The following is a 21,691-nucleotide window of genomic DNA, read 5'->3' as shown; positions in this document are numbered from 1 at the left end:
GCTGGTATCAACTGCTTTAGTCTGTGTTCATTTCTCTAAGTGATGTGAATGTGGGCGCAAAAAGGAGATAGGGATTATTACCCTCAATCTTCTAATCTTTGGGGAGGTTGTACAATGCAGCCTACTTAAATGTCATAAAAGAAGATTACTTCTTTCTCATATTCGAAGTAGCTGAAAATGTTTCTTTTTCTTCTCCTTGTATATATACCTTTATATATCATGGAATCTCAGAGAGACATTTTGGGACAATTTTTTGTGTAAGAAATATCTCAGTGTGCTAAGCATTAATGTTTCACTGTGTTAAATAGCCAAGCTTGATTCCCCTTTTTATTAAACAGTTCGGTGTTAAATTAGTGTATTTCAAATAATATTGACTGTGCTTCTTTTTATGTTTGGTAACAAATGGTTTGCCATTGAGAGAGGCAAGATTTCCTTTAGAATCCTAACATATAGAAAATCAGCAATTCAGAAAAGTTCTTACAGTTCATCCTGTCTTTAATATTTTTCAAATGAGAGTGAGTCACTCCAATGGCAAAAGCATTAATGAAAACAGGCTGAATACATTTGTGTGGTAAAGAACAGGGAACGAAGATTACAGGTGAAAATCCTTGGTATCTTGTATACAGAATATTTCCCAGACAACAGGAACCATTTGTATTCTTCAGAAGCCTCAAAAACACTGTAAACCATTTAAAACAGAGATTAGAAGACTGCATATTTAGAAGAATATGAATATTCTATGACTGAAATAAACACTCTTGCTACAGTTTTGCATTCAGTGGTATAAAATATCTGCCTTGAGACATTTACAGAAATTAACAGTTTATTTAACAATAAATGTGTTTAACAATTCATTTAACAATGTAGAGGCATTTATTTTAATTTGCGGATTAATTAAATATGTAATACATTGTTATAATAATAGTCAAATGTGACATTTTTAAAAGTTAAATGATTCCTATCCATTCCTCTCAGACCCTTGAGCCAATTATCTTTGCCTCTTTTAATCGTTTCTTTCGGTTTTTACATATTTATTCCTAAATTGTTTATTCTGTTATTTCATAACATCTTTAGCCATCTATGATTGACTTAAAACTATTGCAAATTGCAGTTTAGCTCTATTATAACTCCTTTTCTCACCTCATATGCTCCCCTCCCCTCTCATTCTTGCCAGGTACTCTGCCTCTGGAAAGTACCTCACATCCTCTTGTATGCTTTATCCCACAGAGTTGGTGAAACCCACCCTTTAGTATCTTCCTAAAAACATTAACGTATGTAAGATGCAATTTTAGTGCCCTTTGAATATCTGAAAATATCTTTATTCTCTTCAAATAGTCAGTTGATACTGTTTTGCATAGAGAATTCTGGGTGAGAACTTTATTAGCTAAAGCTGTAGCTTTTAATAATTCATCATCTTATTTCCATATTTCATTTCTTTCTTTACAATCTTCATCTCCTTTTGTCTACTCTCCCATTCTCTTTGTTCTTGGGTGCTTTTTGCTTCTCTCTTTCTTTATTGAAATTAGGAGTTTCAGGAGCAAGGCACAGTCATTTACAGATAAACAAGTTGCACCTCCTTCATAAAACCCCTAAGAAATGCCCATTTAACATCATTTTTGTCAAATTTGCCACCTTTAAACATTGAATTACTTTTATTTTAAAAGCAAATGTTTACTTTTTTGAATGGGTATATTTTTTTAAATAATGAAATTGTCCAAAATATAGTTTGGAGTGAAACAGCTTTTGAACAATATATAAATTGCTTTGACTAACAATTTTGAGCATTAAGGTTTGAATTTTACTTTCATTTTCTAGGAGCATATCCCTTGATTTCTCAATTTTTGGGTCGCTTTATAAATTCTACTCCGAAAGTTAAACATGGAAATGAGGAATGAATAAACTTTGTTAATGAAATAGGGTGGCTTAAAGGACTAAGAGTAAAAGAAGTCAGAGGTTATGACCTATTATTCTGAATAACCTATTTTTGAGGAGGCCACATTCTGAAAATTGGGACTACGAATCAAGCGTGTTCTAGTTGCATCATGTATAAGCCTTGCTTGAACTAGAGTTGTCAAGTTTCACTTTAGAGAATGAAATCAGGGCTGGCCCTAAATGGAATCAAACAATAACTTTTCAGTTGAATTCATGGTCTTTGAAAAGCATGAACAGTTTTGGGGATCATGGTATTTATTATCTCCAAGAAGCTCATGCTCGATAATGCAGCAGTGTAACTGGAGGTGGGCAAGTTCTTGGCGCAACCTAACATTGTTGTGCATGATGTATTCTTACTGGTAGGCAGCAGAGCGTTAGAAAGCAGAGAACTGGGAAGTAGAGCTAGCAAATTGTTCATGTGGGCATAGAGTTGGAAGTTAAGATACTGGGAAGGCAAGTAATCTTGGAATCACACCTCAATCAGTCTAGCATGAAAGTAAAGATGTTTTTGATTTTCGGAACCCATCCAATTAAGCTAAGAGTCAGTTTTTTGCTAGTTGGCTGGTTACTCTAATTCTTGGTAATTCACATTTTTTTTAATTTTTTTTTTTTTTTTTTTTTGGTAATTCACATTTTTAACAAAGAGGATCTGCCTTAGGCCCCAAACCAATGGTAAGCAAAAGTATCTAACTAAATGATGAAGCATTGCTCCATGTTCCTTATACATATATTATGGTAACCTTCTCTCGATGGCAGTTGATACTGGTTTCCATTTACTGTGATGATAGATTCCTCTTGTAATAAATACACTTAAATAAAAACATAAATGAATTTCAGTAAAAAATTCACAAATAATAAACAGAGAGCAAATATATCAAATCGTGAACATAGAGCACATGCAAATGAGGTTTAGCAAACGCTGGCACAGGGCCAGAACACAGGAGGCGTGAACCTACCCCACACCAAATGCATCATATGGGCAAATCATCTAACTTCTCCGCCTAAAATGAGAACCTAGACCAGATATCTTACTATTAAACCCCTCATATTTCTTAAATCTTGAGATTTCAGTATATATATTGTTTGGGGATTGATGCAGTTGGGGGGTAGTGGAAAATTTTAAAGTTGCTAATGATAGCCTTCAGCAGCATTCCACTAAGGAACAGAGGAATTATTAAAGACTAGACTAACTTTGTTTCATAGAATTTTAGAGCTGGTAGTACCCTTAGCGAACATAAAGACAAATGCCCACTGCTAAACCCTCATTTAATAAATGAGAAAACTAAAGTGTCCCAGAAAACTTATGAGGCTCATTATCATATAGCTGAGTAGTTAAAGGCAAATAACTACTTGGACCCTTGGACCATGGACTGGACCCTCAGATCCACTATGATTCTCTTCAAATAATATATTATGGTCTTGTGATATGATTTTCTCAAACTTGTGATTGAAAGAAGAACTGAATGTCATGCCTGAATGCTGAAATTATTTACATCTAACACACGTCAGAAATGAAATAAGGCTTAGCCAAGTGGGTACCTGAAGAATCATGTGTCTTGTTTCATCAATACCAGCAGCTAATAAAAATAACTCAGTGCTACTAATTTTTTTCTGGGACATACACTGGGCAACTTTGTCCAAAAATATATATATTTTCTTTTTAGTGGTTGGATCTAAATAAAATATGGGGTGTAATCAGACCCCTTTCAGGAGAAACATTATAGAGAGTAGCAGACATTGTAAATTACTTCACAATTGTAAACAGTTGCATTCTTAATTTGTTTTTTTTCTAGTTGGAGATGTAAAATAAAAGCTATTCTTAAAATTGGAGAAGGGGAACGTTTATGTGCTGTTTTTTTTCTTCCCAGTCCTTTAGAGTCTATTGACTCTTCATCAATTTAATTATTGTGTTATATATGTCTAATGTACTTGCCACAGAGGAGGCTAAGTAGTTTCCTTCCCCCAAGGTAGCTTTCTATGTCTGGAAAGTAATCCTTCTGTGAGCCATGCTGGCTTCTTTGGAAATATCCTCCTATTGATTACAAGAAAGAACTTTAAAAGATGAGTCAAGAAATACTACTGAAGAAAAATGCCAGTGTTTTCTTTTTTAATTATGACCTAAAGCAAATCATTGAAACCTGGGATCCATAGAGCAGCAAAGAGGAGAAGAATAGTACAGTGCTAAGAGGATCAAGAGAAATGGAAGGCGATTGACTTGGACTAGAAGAAAGGAACTTGGGCAATAGATTGATTTGCAGCTGACTATGCATATGGAAAATGTATATTAACTTTGTTTCCATAATAAAGTGTTATGTATTATATCTAAAACATTTACCAAAAATAAATAAATAAATAAATAAATAAATAAATAAATAAATAAATAAATAAATAAATAAAACATTTGCCAGGGGGGGAATGTGAATGCTAGGGGGAAAGGGAACAAGGTTTTTGCAAGGTTGTAGAAATTTAAAAAAAAAAAATCTTAGTGCATATTTATTGTGCGCTATTGACTTCGCTGCACAGAAGCTTTCGATGGCTTCCCACAGTCTGTCAAATTAAATGCCTTCTCTTCATCTCCACACTGAGCTTCTTCCCAAGTGTGAGCCCCAGTTCCCTCACAGGGGTTGTATTTCAGCTAAGCTGACGTGTGCCAGAACATGCTCGGTGTCGCGCTGTCAACACATTTGTGCCTGGGCTGTTTCCCCAGGTGTTCTCCTCCCAGCTGACTCCTATCCTAGTCTTTGTCTTTGGAAAGTTTACTAATACCGCCAGGCTGATTTCAAGGCCTTATTCTGAGAAGCCCGACTCTCCCAACCAGATGCAATCTTTTGCCCTTCTTTCATCTGTAAAGCCGATTGCCTTTACTCCTGTTCCACTTAGGACTTACTGGCACACTCTCCGGGTCCCTCTTTCTTCCTCCAAGTGTGAAGTTCTTGACATCTTCCTGTGCATAGAAAAAATTTATACTCACCAAATTGAAAAGTTATATTAAATGCCTTACATTGTATTTTAAAGAACTGGTATCTAATACATGAAAAAAGTAAATGACCCAAAGTTTAGATCAATGTCCGGACCACAGAAGAAATGTCTCAAAGAGACATCAGATTTTTTTTAACTTTAGGAGAAAGGAGCAATCTCTTTAGTCTAAGGAATTCTAGAGACATTGCTGCCAAAAAAAAAAAAAAAACAAAAACAAAAAAACAAACACCAGAATTTCAAATAAATTTAAAAAGATTCAGCTAAGTGGAGTTAATAGTCTAGAGAAGTAGCCTAAATGAACTGCAGAGGAGGAAAACATAGGGTATAGTCACGAAAGAGTAAATATTTGTTGTATTATAGTTCTATGGTGAGAGAGGGTTTTGATAGCTTGCAGATCATTTGTATATTTTATCTTGTATCTTTGTATATATTATCTTTGTATATATTATATATATTTTTATATAAATAATATATACAAATATTATATTATATTTGTATATATTATCTTGTATCTTTGTATATATTATCTTTGTCCTCACAATCACCCTGGAATACTTAGGTACTATAACCCTTTAAAACCTTCTGAGATTATCTGTTTATTCCTTTCCCCTATTGGTCTTGTGTGATCAGAAACAGAAGGAACCATTTGCATGTACTTTTATTCCCCTAAAGGTTAAGCAGCTCTTCAAAATATAAACAAATGGAGAATGATTATGCCTATTATACAAAATAAGTCCCTCAGAGAAGTGTGCTTGATCATAGGGCTCAAACTTAAACATAGGTCTTCTTTGTCCATGCTCAGAGCTCTTTCTTCTGTGTCAAGGCCTTCAATGCGCTAGAATAGCAGGCCCAGGCAGAGGAGAGAAACCTGGAAATGCACATCTGCCGGATGTTATACAGGGATAGGAGTCATTTAAAAATTATAACCAGCCTAGTGAGACATAGATAATCTTTTTAAGTGGCCTAATAGTATAGATTAGAAAATATTCTGGAACAAAATTACAAGTATGTAGAAATAAAATTAAATGAAGATGTTGTATTAGTAGCATGACAACTCGCAAAATGAATAAAACTATAAATGATATATTTTTAGAAACAGGCTTTAGGAAAAAACTAGACAACTTGTACCTGAAATTACAGAAAGAAGAGATTTCCTCTATCCTCTGCTAATAATTGCTGTCTACATCTTCAAAAACCAATATAAGACTACCTTCAAGAAGCGATCCTTGACCTGCACCATTGTATTCTGATATCTTCTGGGCTTTCAATTAAAAATCAGTATTTTTTGAATGTCAGCCATGCATCTAGGGAATACATAGGTGAGCAAAATATTGTTCCTGGCCTCATATGGGAGAGGAGTGTAACAGACATTGTACATGCCCAGATGTAATCAGCCCCACTTTTCTTGGGCTCTTGCTGCCTATTCTGTCCCTGGTCCCAGCAGTGGCTCTGACCCAGCCTCTTAGGGATGAGGCTAGAATAAAAATATCATGAAGAGGCACTGAATGTGTATATTGAGTTCTTTGTATTATTATCTGGTCTGTATTATATTATTGGATTTTATGTTTTATCCATTAGCTTCAATATGTCCCCCCCAAAATGTACTCTAGATTATGTATCCTGCAGTGTGCATGATTGGCACTTAGTTCATGAACAAATTTAAATTCTTTAAGTATGTTGAAAAGAAAAGAAAAATACTTCTAAGATTCTATCTCAAGGCAGGCAGGGAAAATGACTTTATTTATTTATTTATTTATTTATGTGAGAAAATCATCTCTTAAAAAAAAAAAAAAAGAAAACACCCTACCATCCAAAACTCAGTTGATGAAATCAGAGTAAAAAAGAAGAAAATGGCATTTGATGTTAATTTGGCTTTGGAGGTGATCCAGTTTGGCAGCTGGATTGGTTTTCAATTGCTATATAACAAATTACCACATAATTAGCAGCTTCAAAAAGCACCCATGTATGATCTCACAATTTCTGCAAGTAAGGAGTCAAAGCAAAGTTTACCTGGATTCTCTCTCTCTCTCTTTAAGATTTTATTTATTTGAAAGAGAGAGAGAGAGCATAAGCAGGGGGAGGAGCAGAGGGAGAGAGAGAAGCAGACTCCCAGCTGGATAGGGAGCCCCCCTCCCCACCGTGGGGCTTGATCACAGGACTCTGGGGTCATGACTTGAGCTGAAGGCAGATGCTTAACCCACTGATCTACCCAGGCACCCCTTACCTGGATTTTCTGCTCAGGGTCTCACCAAGCTGCAGTGAAGGCGTGTGTTCTTATTGGGACTCCATGGGGTCACTGTGGGGAGTGAGGGAATAGGGAGGTGGGGGAAGGGGAGGAAGATTCACTTCTTGGCTCCCGCAGGTGATTGGAATAATTCATTTCCTTATGGCTATAGCACTAAGGGTCACATTTTCTTGCTGCTACTGGTGAAGTCTGCCCTGAGTTCCTCTCATCTTCCTATAGCTACTTGCCATATGCCCCTCTTAGGCCATGGCAGCCTGCTTCATCAGAACTCATGGACAGAGTGTCTGCTAAGACAGAGTGTTACATAAGGTAACCTAATCAGAGTGTGACATTCCATCCCCTTTACCATATGCTGTTTGTTAGAAGCAAGTCACAGATTTCTTCTCTCCTGAAAGAAAAGATTACACAAGGATATAATTCAACTGGTATCCCTTTAGGGTATGTGTACTATAACTGTTTTGTCTATTACAGTTTATTTATATGTAAAAGATCAGTTACTTTTATCTGTAGCAATGTTAGGAACCAAGACCAATGATTGAAAAGTCAACTTTTATTTTAGGAAATATATGCGAATACATGGAGGCATCATGTTAGAGATGAACAGTGGAGACAACCATCCCTATAGTTGTGGAACAGATACTCTAATAGGGAAGGCTAATATATTGAAGACAGACTGATGGTCCTGGGATTGAGTCTCCCATCAAGCTCCCCACACGGAGCCAGCCTCTCCCTCTGCCTATGTCTCTACCTCTCTCTCTGTGTGTCTTTCATGAGTAAATAAATAAGTAAAATCTTTTTTAAAAAAAGACAAAAATCCTACTCCCATATATAATTACGGTTTTTAATTACTATAAGGAGCAGGGTTAAGAAAAGGAGCAAGGTTAAGAAAAAAGATAAACGAGGGAGCCCCACTTGGGTGTTAGAGAAGATGGCAACAAAAATGTACTCCAGATTTGACATGGCATGCTTCCCTAAAGAAATGTTATTTGACCACCTACAGAATGCCTAGTAACTATCTGAGAGGGAAGAAAGGGAACTTTAGGTGGGGAGAATTTAAGTTCAAAGGACCTGTGGCAGGAAAGACTAAGTCTGTCTGAGAGACTGGAAGAAGTCTGGTATACCTATAAGAGATGCAGTGTGGACAGATGAGGATGGAGAGGTGGAACAGAGCTACAGGCCACGTTGAGGATTTTACATTTATCCTAAATGTGGTGGGAATCCACGGAGGGGGTTTCAGCAGGGAAGTGGCAAGATCTGATTTGAAAACACTAAGGGAGGGGCAGCCCGGGTGGCTCAGGGTTTAGCGCTGCCTTTAGCCCAGGGCCTGATCCTGGAGACCCAGGATTGAGTCCCACATTGGGCTCCCTGCATGGAGCCTGCTTCTCCCTCTGCCTGTGTCTGTCTCTCTTTCACTCTGTGTCTCATGAATAAATAAATAAAATTTAAAAAAAAAAAAAAAAGAAAACACTAAGGGAGCAAAAAATATTTTGCACTTTTTTTTATCCTCAGTAACTTTAAAGGGTTCTTACCTGCTATATGCAGTACAGTACTTTTTTTGTGAAGTTGTTGACAATGTTGCGTTGGTAGTCTCTGGGGAAGGTCCTGCTTAAATCAAAGTAATTTGTACTTAACATGTCTCAGTTAACATTTTTAGACTATTGTTTTTGGCATGGTAATTTCTGTGTCTTGTGTTACTTTATTTTTCTTATTTTTTAATGATTACATTTTTATTTTCGGAACATAGTAATGCAAGTAACATACTTCTTTTCATGTTTGTTATCCTAACTTTGTCTAAGATGTTAGAAAGACCTTTGATATAAATAGCATGTTAAAAGTAAATTGGCCTTATTTTGGAAGATTCCAGGTAAGCGCTATATTTTTTTTCCTGTGCTATTCAGGGAATTTAGAGTAAAATAATGTTTCCAGTTTCTGCTCAAGTAATAGTATTTTTCCTGTGATTTTTATCTAATTAGTTCTAAAACTCTATTTATATCTGAAAGCCTCCTGCAGCAACCTCGTTCCCACATAGAATTCACTGTTTGCAGAAAAAGGACACACTGCTGAAGATTTTTGCTACCAATTAAATAGCAAAACCCATCCCACAGAGAAAGCACAGACTAAACTTTATCTCATTAAGACAAAGTCCAGATGCCTTGTTTACTTGTGGTTGAAAATCAATACCCGATTGTCTTTTAAAAATACATAACATGCAACAGAAACAAGAAACAGAAGGTGTGTATTTATTGCTTTGTCTAAACTAGTAATTAAAATGCAAGCTTTTATTTTCAGTTGGACAGTTCTACCAAGTCAACAACAATAGTTAGGGTGATACAGACACTCAACAGGGAGAATTCTGTGCTATGGTAGAGTATTACTGATTGCCTGGTGCTTAGCTGACACTCAGATAATTGCTGAATGAATGAATAATGAGTGATTAAATGAAGTTAGACTTCTGAATTACAGCTATTATTCTCACTAATTTGGTAGACAGTTAGCAGAGTATGGCCACCAGAATTGGGCAGGACTGGTGTCACTATGGGGGATGATGATTTCTTGGATGCAACTTGAGTAAAATCCAGAATGGATCCAATTACTCAGAAGTACAGGATACCTTTCATTAAAATTCTGGGGAAATAATTTCTTCTGATTACCCAAGTCATTTTGAGGACTCAGGTAAATGGTTTTGATTATAGCCATGAAACTCTTTGTTTCAATTTGCATATGGTCAGTGATACAAATTTTCTTCCTGCCCTTTGAGAGCAAAGATGTATATTATTCACTGTAGCATTTTTACATAGGAAGAAAAAAAAAAAAGCTACATTTGGCTAGTTCTTATTGGGAAATTGTGTCCCAAGGGTACAATAAAGATGCCAATTTTAGGAAACAGATGTAGAAGTGGACACATTGAATTATGAAGATGGAGCAGAATACAGACAATTAATAATACTGCTGCTCTGAAATATAGATGAGAGTTTTAAGAAATGTTTTTGGTAGTTGTCTCGATGTTGTGCAATGAGATGATCTAGTCTGCTTTGCACAGCTAATTTAAATGTGCTTTATTCCCTGAAGTCTATGTCTAAAATTTTGAAAGGCAGTAAAAACTCAGAAATAATGTCCGTATATGGGCATTTTCCCAAGGAGCTGAGTTTTTAGGATGATACTAGCCCCATAGGGTACAGTTATGTTTAAGGCAACTAATGACACAGACATAATATATCAAAAAAGCTACTTAAATCTCTATGCATAGTGCTTCCTGCCCAATTTACTTTTTTTTCTATTTGGGAAGGATATATTTGATATTTATTTGAAAACTAATTGTTCATACTATCTAATAAAAATAGGGATATAAAGAAAGGTTCTTTGTCTAGTGCATAATTAACTAACTCCTGTAGGGGCCTGTTTTCTTATTCACTTTTCTCTAATATTACTAGTTAAAAATCATTTGGAGGAAGAAAAACAAATGTGGGTTCTCATACCCATACTTGCTTAGTTGAAAATATATAACAAGTTGACAATGGTTTAAATGCATTATTTTATTAACCTTGGAATTGGTTAGACTTTCTCACTTTGTGTAAAGCATTTGTATTTCTTAGAAATATGAATGGAACCTATTTTATGTTCAGAATAATTCTTCCCTTTATCAAACCCCTAACTTTTCCATTCTATACGCTACCCCTCTTTGGGGCACCCAGATAACAGATACAAGACTTTGTCCCTTTCTTTTTACTCTTGCCCATTCTCTAGTGCTCAGGACCCTGGCTTCTGTGCTTGGGGCCTGAGTGCATTGATCCCATGGGCTCCACCATAAAGCCTAGTACATGGTAGAAGCTTAGTAAATATCAGTGTCTTTAAGCCCTTTGGGTCTCAACTCCCTTACCTATATAATAGACATAATTATAGTATCTACTTCATAAAGTGTTTATGAAAATTAGATGAGCTAAATGTGGGATGCCTGGGTGGCTCAGCGGTTGAGCATCTGCCTTTGGCTCAGGGCATGATCCCAGTCCCGGGATCTAGTCCACATTGGGCTCCTTGCATGAAGCCTACATCTCCCTCTGCCCGTGTCTCTGCCTCTCTCTCTCTCTCTCTGTCTCTCATGAATAAATAAATAAAAAATCTTAAAAAAAATTAGGTGAGCTAAATGTAAACTAAATTAGCTAAATATAACAGGTAAGATAGTTAAACAGAGCTTAGCATATAGCATCATCATCATCATCATCATCATCATCATCCTTCTATAAAATTTAACTGCCCATTAAAAGTAGAGATGTTACCCACTTTAAGAAAATAAAATATAGGTCATTTCTCTTTTTTCTCATCTCTTAGACTTAGTAAATATTCTAGGGGCCCTCAGAATCACGTATGCAACACCTTTGCTTTACAAGTGAGAAAAAAGGAGATCCATGGAGTATCTTACACAAAATCACATAGCCAGTTAATGAACACCTGAATCCAAGTGTTGTGGTAACTGTAAGGTCAGCACATGTTTTCTATGCAGTAGATAGCTTTTCTGAAGCTTCCCAAGGTCCTAGAGGCACAGACTTCAATATTAATATCATGTGGGTTTATCCGAAGTTGAAATTCCTTGCCCTGGTTATCAGTAATCTGTCTATAATAGTCTGGATGTTATTTCCTATGTCTCATGCCACAGTGACCGATTATCAAAAAAAACATAGACGTTGCTTCATGATGAAGTCAGAGAACTTCCTGCTCCAAAAGCTTTCCGCATGCTCCTTCCAGCTCAGTGGCAGGCAGAGGCAGGGGTTCCCAGCTATGCACCAGGAAGCCTTGTGGCCCTTAGGAGGCCCCATGTTTAGTTTAATGCACTGCTGCCACTGTATTGAAATTTTTAATATTTTTTGAACAAAGAAATTCCATGTTTTATGATCCCTTGGCCTTACAAATTATCTTGTTAGTCTTGCATGGAAGCAGTAGATCTTTATGGTAAATCCCTAGGCCCTCAGGAAACTTCTGATCTGCTTTGCATGGGAGGAGGTGAGATGCTTTGAATAACAAAACTCAGGACTGTAAAACCCTCAGTCAGTCCAATGAGAACTGTATTTTCTTTGGACAAGCACACAGCATTTTATTTAAGAAGAGAGTTCTTTAGCTTTATAATGCTGATGAAAGAGAAAAGAACTGCTTTGGGATAGCTATACCCTTAGGTCTTAGAGGATGCTAAGACTTTGAGCTCTATAGGTTTAACCTGGACTAATTCTTCTTGAGCTTTGTTCTGAGTTTTTAAAATAAAGGGTATGGTTTTATATATAAGAATAAAATTAATTGTCCTTTATTATAATCTATGCAGAAGAAAAAAATAACTTTATTGTGATGGAGGCCAGCATTTAATCATCCAGCTGAATTAATGGCTCTTTTGGAGGGCATCTGGGTGGCTTAGTAGTTGAACATCTGCCTTTGGCTCAGGGCATGATCCTAGGGTCCTGGAATCGAGTCCCACATTGGGCTCCCCTCATGGAGCCTGCTTCTCCCTCTGCCTGTGTCTCTGCCACTCTCTGTGTCTCTCATGAATAAAAATCTTTTTTAAAAATGGCTCTATTGTAAAAGTAAGGTAAAAACATAAAAAAATAATGGAAGTACATTGCTAAAAGGCAAATAACTTTGGATCTAATTAGCAGTCTGTTAGCATTTTGGTGTAGATAACTTGCAGTGTTCACACTAGTAGTTTCCAGGACAAGGGGCCACCTTTTATTTTTTTTTAATTCTGGTATAGTTAATAGACAGTGTTATATTAGTTTCAGGTGTACAATATAGCAATTCAGCAATTCTATATATTACTCAGTGCTCATTATGATAAGTGAGCTCTTAATCTCCTTCACCAATGTACTCATTGCCCCATCCACCTCCCCTCTGGTAACCATCTGTTTGTTCTCTATAGTTAAGAGTCAAGGGGCCACTTTTATATGGGTCCAAAGAAAGGCCTGGCCAAAAGACCTGCCCATCATGGAGGGTCCCTCCAAACCATTTACCTCTTGGCCAGGAAAGAGGGCTAAAGAAGCAGACTGGTGGGAAAGAGGGAGCTCACTGTGAATCTTTGCCCTTTGCATTAATTCTAGTTGACCTACTTGAGCAATGATTGAGGAATTTTTGATTCAGTTTGCCCTGATCTATCCCCTGGTGAGCATGAGCTTGTTATTTTTTAATGAAACCATTTTCACAGCCTGTTGTCTTAGGTGTCAGTAATAGAAGAGAGCGAGGTTTTCTCTCGTTTTTATTCCATTTTTTTTTTCATCAATTCTTCTAGTGCTGCTTGTGCTACTGAATTGCTTTGGAACCAGTGTCTTGCTGCAGAGCATACTATCTAGAAACAGTAGGATAACACTAACAAAGGAATACAAATTTTCTCAGAAAATGAGAGATGAGAAAAAATATATATATACAAGCAAATACCTTTTCAAAATTATGATTGTATATTTTGTCATCCCCTTTGATTTATATAAAGAAATCTATTTCGGAGGTACTTGTCCCACCAACAAACTTTCCAGGCCTAAATCATCACCTATCTCTGGAAGTCAACAGGAAAAAAAAATAGTGTATAGTTTTTGCTGCTAAAGGAATTCTGTTTGCTTACATTACTTATTTATTTTAACATGACTGTTTTCATCCTTTGGCAGTAAGGGTAGGTAAAGATCAATCCCTGCTCTACCAGGAGGAGATTTCCCAACTAGAGACATTTTATCCATAGTGTAAGGAGGGGTGAATAGTAGAGTTAGTTTCCCATTTGTGGGATTTCATTACTGCCTTTCAGAAATTGCTTTAGTGGGATTGAAGTTGCCTTCACAAATTATTCATGAAGCTTCAGGAGTGGAAAGGAGTTTCAGTTAGATAGCTAGAAAGCAGCTGGGTACAGAAGTCAAGCTTAGCTAAGTCTTAAAATAATACAAATGGAGTAGCAATACTGCAGAAAATAGTAGATTTATTTTATAGTATCAGTATGCACTTCTGCACATCTAAAGCACCACTAAAGGCAATGCATTAACAGTATTCAGTTCAGGTTTGTAGATAAGATGTCCTTAGCTACCCAGCCAGGTATCTTCATTTGTTTTTCTGTTTCTTAATAAAACTATCAGAGAAGAGGTTTTCAAAAATGAGTACCATTATCATAATTTTAATCTGATTTACATTCAAAATTGTCTTCCAGGGTTGATGCCTAGAGCAGAAACATATAGTAAGCTATCTTGGAAAAAACAGGTTATATAGGAATTGCTTTTTGAATTCTGTGTTTATTTTTTTTAATATTATTTATTCATGAGACACACACAGAGAGAGAGAGAGAGAGAGAGAGAGAAAGCTAAGAGGCAGAGACACAGGCAGAGGGAGAAGCAGGCTCCATGAGGGGAGCCCGATGTGGGACACGATCCCAGGACCCCAGGACCACACCCTGAGCTGAAGGCAGGCGCTCAGTTCCTGAGCCACCCAGGTGTCCCTGAATTCTGTTTTTTAAAACAGGCAACTCTGTAGCTTACGGAACGGCTGGCTATAATAAAATATCAGAAAAATGCCTGCTTTAGGTTTTTAATTTCAAATGAATAAATGATCACAGGAAGGAAATATCAACATGCTAAATATTCTCTGCATAAACCTGGTAAAATTACACCCATATCCATATTTCAGAGGTGGGAGCTTGGTAATTAAACTGCAGAAATAATATCCTTGTTCAATATTTAGAAGAAAAAAAATATTTGGAAATGTTAATGGTTCTCAATAGAACTTCCTAATCAAGTCCAGAGTGCCAGTTGGAATGATTCTAATTCAGAAGATACTCCAGGATAACTTTAAGGTACAGTAAGTGTGCTGTGGATTATCAGTACAGCCCACCTAGCGTGTGTGTTATATTTTAACAGGAGGAGTTTCATACCTCCTTTCTTAATATTTACCATTGATTCCTCCAGTCGTGCTCCACAGCCAACTGGTATGATCTGGTCACAAAAGTTCCATCTTGGAAAATTCGAATTACTCACATTCACTCAACATGTTATGTTTCACCCTATGATCTCTCTACAGTAACTCCTATTACACTGGTGGGGAAGGTAACACTGCAGTCCACAGATACAACTTTGACATTCACGCTGAACCATCTAACTCTTCCATCTCTCCTACTCCCACATTGCACTGTATCATGAAGTGACACATGGCAGAGCAGAGTACAATAAATCTAAGCCAATGGCTACTATGTTTCCCCAAGGGTAGAAATCCCTACTGTTTCTTTTCTCTTTTGTTGCCAGGTTAAAGGGTGGATTTGTGGACGCCTAATACTGTGCATGCTGATCTGAAGGAATTTCCCTGAGGGAATGTATGATGTATATACCCTATTTATAGTCTCCTGGGAGATTTTTACTTTTAGATAGTCACAGTTAAATCAATATGGCCTCAGTCCTGTCCTTATGAACTAGTAATATATAATTGGCTGAATTTGTTTATAAAACATCTGATAAATGAAAATTCTCTTATTTTCCATCTTGTGACACTTTAAATCATTTTACCGTGACAAGATTTCTATAGTGGTCTATTAGTAAAGTGTTTATATAATTCACACTCTCTTAAAAAATTGCTCTGCTGATTCTTTAAGTGATGCCAAGAAGTCCTAACATTTTTAGACTAATTAATGACCAATCATTTTTAACTGGAATACTTTCTCTTAGCCCCAAAATGTTGTCTGTTATATAATTTTTGTTTACTGACTCACAGAAGAAATAACTATTAATTACTCAATAATGAACCAACTTTCTGGGAGGAGGGGGTCCTTGGGTGAAAATTGAATAAATTTGTAAGCTATTTAGTTCTTTTAGGCTTCAAAGATCTCTTTCTGTAAAATAAATAAATAAATAAATAAATAACCTAATTTATTTTTCAACGTACATTAAAAAGTATTATGAATACCTCTCCAAAAATACCTTTTCCCCACAAAAATAACATGGCTCATTTCATAATTTGTACAACATCGTAGTTGAAAAAAGTTGAGAGATTTGTCATCAAGATGGTTAAGACACTATCTAGTAAATACATTTTGTCTATCTTTCATAGATATTCTCACTGACTTCTAAGAGTTTACATTTAAAATAGGTGGTATTGACAGTGAAAGACAAAGAAAGAGTGCTAGATCTATTAGAAAGAAATGACAGTTATCTGTCTAGCCCATCTTTTATAAATGATTTAATATATGAAAATTGTTCAGCATAATTTCTGCAACTGTCAGAAAATGAAAATCAGTATAATACATGGGAAAATAATTTAGATTAGTTGTAGTCCCAGGCTACCAAGTTTCTAAAACTGTGTCAGTTTGGAGGTCAGTTAGCCTCTTTCATCTAAGATTTCTCCTTGTTTAAAGAGGGTTAAGAAGCTTGTCACCAGCTGGTTGTGAATTAAATATGCAAGGTGCTGTGAAAAATGGAAAAGTATTCTGTGAGAGTTAGCTTCCAAGAATCCATTTAGAATCACCAACTTTTAAAGCTAGAAGAAGCCTTTGGATATCATGAATCTCCCTGTTTCCATTTGGAAAATAAGGAAACAGGCCCAAGGAGGTGGTGACCTTTGCTTTCTGTCACAAAGGGCTTGGCCCTCTATTCAGATCTATGGATACCTTGAGCCATCTTATTTGTTTACTTGCGTGTTTGTTTGGTTTGGATGTATTTACCTTTAGAGGGTAGCCCAAAGGATAAACACCATTGGGATCATTAAGAAGCTTAGGATACTAACTTTCTCTCTTTTGAAAATGTAGAAGTCAAGAATGAGAATGCCGTAGATTTTAGTTACCAAATCCCTTGTTTAGAAGTTCTAGGGAGTGTGTCTGTTTTGGAACCTTTTAGAAATGTACCTTGCGAAAGTCACCTGGAGAGTTTTCAGGTAGTCATTTTTCAAATCCTGGTTTTAACCCACCAGTGGTGTCTGGAGAAATGGGATAAGTAAGGCACCCCCCAAAAATCTCTGTTTCCTTTTTATTTGAGTGATTTATCTTTTGCTGAGTCTACTTAATTAAGAATCAGAATTTTTTACTGTCCAACAGGTAAAGATTTAGAATCCTTCTTGTCCAACAATGAGAATGGAGATTATGATTAAGAAATAATGTCATTTTCATAAGGTTTGGGGCATACTTTTAAACTATTTTCAAGACAAGCAATGAGCTTAAAAGCCTAAAACAATAGAACTATCTAGAATAATATCCAATAGAGCTATAATGGGTATTGTGTATGTAATTTTAAATTTTCTTATAATTACACTTTTAAAAAGTAAAAAGGTAAAATTAATCTTAACATTATTTTCAACTCAATACTTCTAAAATATCATTTAAACATGTAATCAATATTTAAAAACAATCAATGAGGTATTTAATGTTCTCTTTTTTAATGTTTTTGAAATCTAGTGTGTATTTTATATTCACAGCACATCTCAACTCAGATGCTAAATTTTAATTGGAAATACATGATCTGTATTTGATTTCATAGAATTTGCATTTGAAAAAGCAAATTTATCTACCTGAATTACACCAAAGATACTTAAAAATTTTCCAGTCACTAAATTGAGTATCAATCAATTTTAAATTTAAATTAATAAAAATACAAATTTAAAATTCACTTCAGTTGTAAAGCTAGCCAGATTTGAAGTGCCTGAAAGCCACTTGTGGCTAGTGGCTATCTTGTAGAATAGAACAGTTCTAGAAATCTGTGCAATGCTCATGTTTTAGCTTACCCCTCTGTATGTAGGAGAAAAGGGAGGCAAAAATCAGTCTAACAATCTGTTTTATCTTATTTTATTGACTAACTCTTTATTTTATTATGTAAACATCTTTCACATACCTTCTGTAGTAAATACTTAGATTTTTCTTTTCAAACTGAATAGTAAAACATCCATTATAAAGACTGATGGGAAGATAAATGTTGGGAAATTGCCTTAACTGTGATGGTTAGTATTTGAATTGACCAGATTTCCTTTCCAGCAGTTTTGGATGCTTTCTGGGTTTGTATAACCCTGTGCACAGCTTTCTAAGTACTTTCAGTGTAACCTGCTTTGTTTCACTTGATTGCTCTAGTATGGTTAAGGACAAGTGTGTTTGAATAATAACCGGCCTATCAAATTGCCAACTGGGAGATCTGTGGAATATGCTTAAGGCAGCTTTTTGCAACATTTCTTTTACCTGGCAAGAATTTTTTAGGAAAAAATGTTCATTGCACAATGGATTCTTAACTGACAGATTCTAGAAAATACTTATTTATCTAACATGTATGCTTATTTAATACCACTAACTCAAAAAAAAAAAAAAAAACCCACAAAAAACAAAGGTCCTGTGGCCATATAGAGAGATAATATAGCAAAGAAATTGAAAGCATGGTTCAGGAGTCAGACTGGCTGTATTTACATAATTATTTCACCACTTATAAATTATGTGAATTTATGCAAAATTACTTCACCTCTTCAAATCTCAGTTTCTTCATTCTAGAATGGAGATAGAAATAGGACTACTTAGTAGGGATGTTAAAGAATTAAGTGAGAGTATATCCTCAGCCCTATGCCTGACACAGAGTAAGTGCTCAGAATATGAATTATTCTTATGCAAGACTCTTAGAACTATAGGCATTGTCACACTTTAATCCCACCTCCAAAAGTTAAGAGAAACAGCAAATGACTATGGTGAAGTAAAATCAAAGTGTATAAACCTGAGCAACAGAAAGTCAGAGGCCTCATCTCCAGTTTCATTTTTTTCTTTACTTTTTCTTTTCTTTTCTTTTTTTAAGTTTATTTATGTTTTTTAGAAAGCTCTATACCCAGCCTGGGGGTTCAAACTTAAGATCCCGAGATCAGGACTCATGTGCTCTTCTGACTGAGCCACACAGGCGCCTCTGTTTCTTTTAGTTTTAGTTAGTATGCAGGGTTTTTCTGTCAAGAAGCAAAAGGAATTGTTCATCAGTTGTGTGAGAACTGTGTTTTTCCTACCTGTTCCAACATGACTAATTTGCATCTGTTTTGAAATGAGACTTTATAAACAAATTCTCTAAAACGATTCTGTGAATAATAGATCAGACTTGCAATCAAGGTATGGTTTTATGTTCTGAAAATTATAGCAAAGATAAACATCATAAAGTACATTTGCTGGTTTATGTAGTGCCAGATTGGTAAATTATTGTACTTTTTCGCTGTCCTATTATTGTTGTCATTGGTTGTTTTTAAATTTACATTATTCTTCATATTCCTGGACTCCTATTTCTCGGAGCCCTTTTCTGTATTATTATTATTAATGTGGCTTGTGTAATGTTCATAGTGTTTGTGTAAAAATAGATCATCTCTGGTAGGTAATTTTCAGTATTAAAGCAAATGTGCCTACTCATTGAATATGAAAAATATCCCTCTGGAACAAATGTAGAACTATCCATCTCTTGAACAGAGATCTTACGGGCTTTACTTATCTACCTAAATGCCTTGGAAAGATGGCTTGGAAATCTTTAGCATACTTTTGGGAAGCAGTCAGTCATTTAGGCTAAATGACTAAACAGCAAACTCCTTGCAATAATCAGGTTATTGTAAGTAAAAATATTTTAGGGCGAGGGTCTTTGTCAGCTAAGTAAAAACCAACATTGAACTGATGTTTGAGATGCATTATCACAGGCAAAAAGAAAAAAAAAATATTACTTTGCTCTTTAAGAAAACTAGTCACAGGTTCATAGTTGGGTCAGCCATGTCAGAGACACAGGATTTTAGAAATATGACATTATTTTTAAAACCATTAATATAAAGTTGTTAGCTCTGCATGTGGATGGAATTTCAGACCACTTACTTTTTCACATTTAAAAGTAAAACTACGTGAGAAATTGGCGCAAAATTAGAAATGTCAGGATATTTAAGTTGAGGTATGGTTATTTATTCTTAAATATATTGAATTCAAACAAATAGGACACAGGTTCACATAAAACATGAATGCATTTAAAAATATGCTTTCTTTATGAGCTAAAATATATTTTTTCTTCCAGATTTGAATATACATTCTTTAAATCTCGCAATTTATTTGTGTGAGGAGTGAAAGAGAAGTGTATGTAGAAGACCAGAGTTTATATTAGTTTAAGCATTGCCATACTTGTCTAAGCCTTGGACATGCCTAATACCTTATATTTTGTTGACATCTTGTATGGGCTTCTAATCTTGGATTAAAACCCATGTGAATATCCATTAAGATCCTTATAGAGGAAAAAAAATACTTTACCACATTAAATTAAGCGTAAGAAGAGCACAAGACAAAGGCCTTTTTGGTGGAAAGTGAGAATAGGTCCAGGATCTGTCCTTCCCAACAAGGCAGAGATGTGGCCATGGTGTCTCCAGCTGTCAACATTTTTGTCTTCAAGACAGACTAGCAAATCATAGCTCTGCAGAAATTTATCTGTATGTGTTAGGGATAACATCAGCTTTGAGGGACTGAAAAATCATCTGCATCTCAAAGGATAAGCAGGCAGTACATAAAGAAGTACAGAGGGCTTCAGAAAAATCAAAGGCACGGATGTCCAAACTATGCAGCTGTGCTGAGTGTGCTCAGAAGAAAGAAATATATTTTTTAAAAATTTTATTTATTTATTCATGAGAGATACAGAGAGAGAGAGAAGCAGAGACACAGGCAGAGGGAGAAGCAGGCTCCATGCAGAGAGCGCAATGTGGGACTCGATCCCGGGACTCCAGGATCACGCCCTGGGCCGAAGGCAGGTGCTAAACCGCTGAGCCACCCAGGGATCCCCAAGAAAGAAATATTTGAAAAAAAATCAGTGTTGTAGTAAAGAGTGAGATAAGATTGAAAAAACGTGGACATGTGAATGCTTAGTCAACTGTATATGCATAAACTGTATCGAGGCATAATAGTGATGTCAGAGACCCCCTACCAATTGGTTGTAATAATATGAGAGTGAGCTGGGGCAGAGGAGTGGTTGAAGAAATACATGGGACAAACATTAAAGAAATTATATAGGAAGAGTCACTGCAGGTTATGATGGATGATTAAAAATGAGTCAAGACAAATTTCAGAATGGGTACCAGCAATAACAGTGACACAGTTATCAGAGCATTACATAGAGTGAATGTTAGATGTTGTTTGAAGAGGACTGAAGTTTTTGATGTTTCAATTTTGTATTTGAACTACATTGGTAGTTCAGCCCCTGAGCAACTTCTAGGTTTCCGTTTTGAAACAATAGTCATCCTATTAGAGCCTGATTTTTTTTTTCCTCAGCTTGTTACTGAAATATAGCCAAATAAAAGAATTCTGGACATACCAGAGCTCAAAAAAATAAGTAGAAAACAAAATTGGGGAGGTGCATTGCTTAACATGCGTAATTTAAAGTCCAAGGAGGACATTCAGGTAGGTTGCCTACTGGAAGTTGTTATCATGGGACTGGACCTTTCGCCACTGGCCAACACTGGAGGAAAAAAAGTGTATAGCCATCAGCAGAAATAATAATTTTGTTGTAATACGAAAATTAATAAGGACATTTTTGTTCCTCATTTTAATATCAGAACCATCAACTCAATCCATTGCTATCAATAGCAATG

General features: G+C 35.8%; 1 protein-coding gene and 1 long non-coding RNA gene across 3 annotated transcripts in view; one reads left to right on the top strand and one right to left on the bottom strand.

The window, feature by feature from the left end:
- Positions 1–21,691, top strand: part of UNC5C (unc-5 netrin receptor C) — a 351,352-nt gene that overhangs the window by 131,332 nt on the left and 198,329 nt on the right. The gene's annotated exons all lie outside the window — the stretch shown is intronic.
- The window catches only part of LOC140623817 (uncharacterized), a 30,457-nt gene continuing 15,913 nt past the window's right edge, over positions 7,148–21,691 (bottom strand). Inside the window, exons 2-5 of the long non-coding RNA XR_012023332.1 lie at positions 18,580–18,604; positions 8,686–8,758; positions 7,503–7,544; positions 7,148–7,207 (exon numbers count right to left, since the gene is read on the bottom strand). This is a non-coding gene — a long non-coding RNA (uncharacterized lncRNA). The remainder of the gene's footprint in view (positions 7,208–7,502; positions 7,545–8,685; positions 8,759–18,579; positions 18,605–21,691) is intronic.

This window comes from Canis lupus, chromosome 33, assembly GCF_048164855.1.
Source record: "Canis lupus baileyi chromosome 33, mCanLup2.hap1, whole genome shotgun sequence".
NCBI classification, from domain to species: domain Eukaryota; kingdom Metazoa; phylum Chordata; class Mammalia; order Carnivora; family Canidae; genus Canis; species Canis lupus.
The sequence above is the reverse complement of the archived record's forward strand: the minus strand, read 5'-3'. Positions and strand labels throughout refer to the sequence as shown.